Here is a 1,417-nt window from a genome sequence, read left to right as displayed (position 1 = left end):
ATGGCCACACCTCAATCCCTTCTCCTCCAATATCCTCTCAGGATCTTGGGCACTCGCCCACCCATAACTGGCATGAGTTTAAGCCACTGGGTCTGGGACTTGAACAGTGGTCAACTATGTGGGAATCCAGCAACATAGCCATTAGCAATCTGCTGGTTCCTCTAAGTGATTAATATTTTAAATCAGACCATTATACATCTGTTCCAGTGCTGCTGGTTTAAGCACTTATACACACAACTGCATATCTGTTCACAGGATATAGGGATATAAACATCAGGACTCTGTGTTTAAAAAGTTATTCTATTTTACCAGGATTTGTTATTGTTTTTTGTTTGCTTGCTTGTTTGTTTTGAAAGATTTTTGCTCTAGGGTATGTTTGATAGCCAGTGAGAGAGAGAGAGATAGACACAGAAAGTGAAAAATCACCCTCTGGGGGGGATGACCATGTTTCAATTCCTTCACCTTTATTCTATTCTCAAGATTTGGGGCACACATGCACATATATCTGGCATGAATTTCAACCGGCTGTGTCTGGTACTTGAACTACGGTCGATCATATTGACACCCAGTGCCTTAACCACTAAGTGACCTGAAGCCCCCAGTATGTGCTTTTGTTATCTTTAATAGTCATATTCATTAAGAGATTGGAGGTGGAGGTGTTGATGTTGATGGTAGAGCTGGAAGTTGCCTTGGCTGCAGCCAAGTGGCACCTCTTTAACATCATGGTCACCACCTTGACCTCCAGTGGTGGTGGGGACCTCATCAAGAGTTCCTCCTTTGTGCCTTTCCTATCAACAAAACAGCAGACACCACCAGAAATGCCCTCTGAAAACTCTCAGGCAGGAAGTGGGATTGACAAAGTGAGTGGTGGAGTTGGCAGTTGCTACAGAAAACCTTACAAGGTTGCCTCCAAGTTGTAGTTCTGTTTGTCCACCTTCGCTTGTAGCTGCCTTCTCCTCTTCTTTGCTTTCCTCCATCCTACTCCCTCTGTCCCATCTCTGCACCAACATTCATTACAGGAACCTGCTGCCTGTCACATTCCTGGGCCATGGGGTACAGCCACCTCTTGGAGCTCACATGGCTGGGGCCAGAAATGACTGACAGTGAAGACTGCGGTGTACCAGGTGTCTCGCTCTCCCCAGGCAGGCCTCCCTCTTGGAGATGCTGAGGATGGTGGTGGGTGCTCGGGAGCTCTCCTACTGGAACCAGCAGCCATAAAGCAGTGGCTCCATTTATGACATTTTATTCATATTAATTTTTTAACGTTAGAGAGCAAGTAGGGAGAAATTGTCTCTCCGGAACTTTATTACTCAGTCTTCATAAACACAATCAAGTTTCTATGCAATTTTTGAATTTATACTAAAATGTACTGTATTTTTCTTAATGTACATTTAGGATCAGCAGATTACACAGTGGT

General features: G+C 44.5%; 1 pseudogene; it reads right to left on the bottom strand.

Annotated features, from left to right (window-relative positions):
* LOC102491404 (CDK2-associated and cullin domain-containing protein 1-like) overlaps positions 1-724 on the bottom strand; it is an 11,054-nt pseudogene extending 10,330 nt beyond the window's left edge.
* Between the last annotated feature and the right edge of the window lie 693 nt (positions 725-1,417).

This window comes from Tupaia chinensis, unplaced genomic scaffold (assembly GCF_000334495.1).
Source record: "Tupaia chinensis unplaced genomic scaffold, TupChi_1.0 Scaffold138674_1, whole genome shotgun sequence".
In the NCBI taxonomy this organism is placed as follows: domain Eukaryota; kingdom Metazoa; phylum Chordata; class Mammalia; order Scandentia; family Tupaiidae; genus Tupaia; species Tupaia belangeri.
The sequence above is the reverse complement of the archived record's forward strand: the minus strand, read 5'-3'. Positions and strand labels throughout refer to the sequence as shown.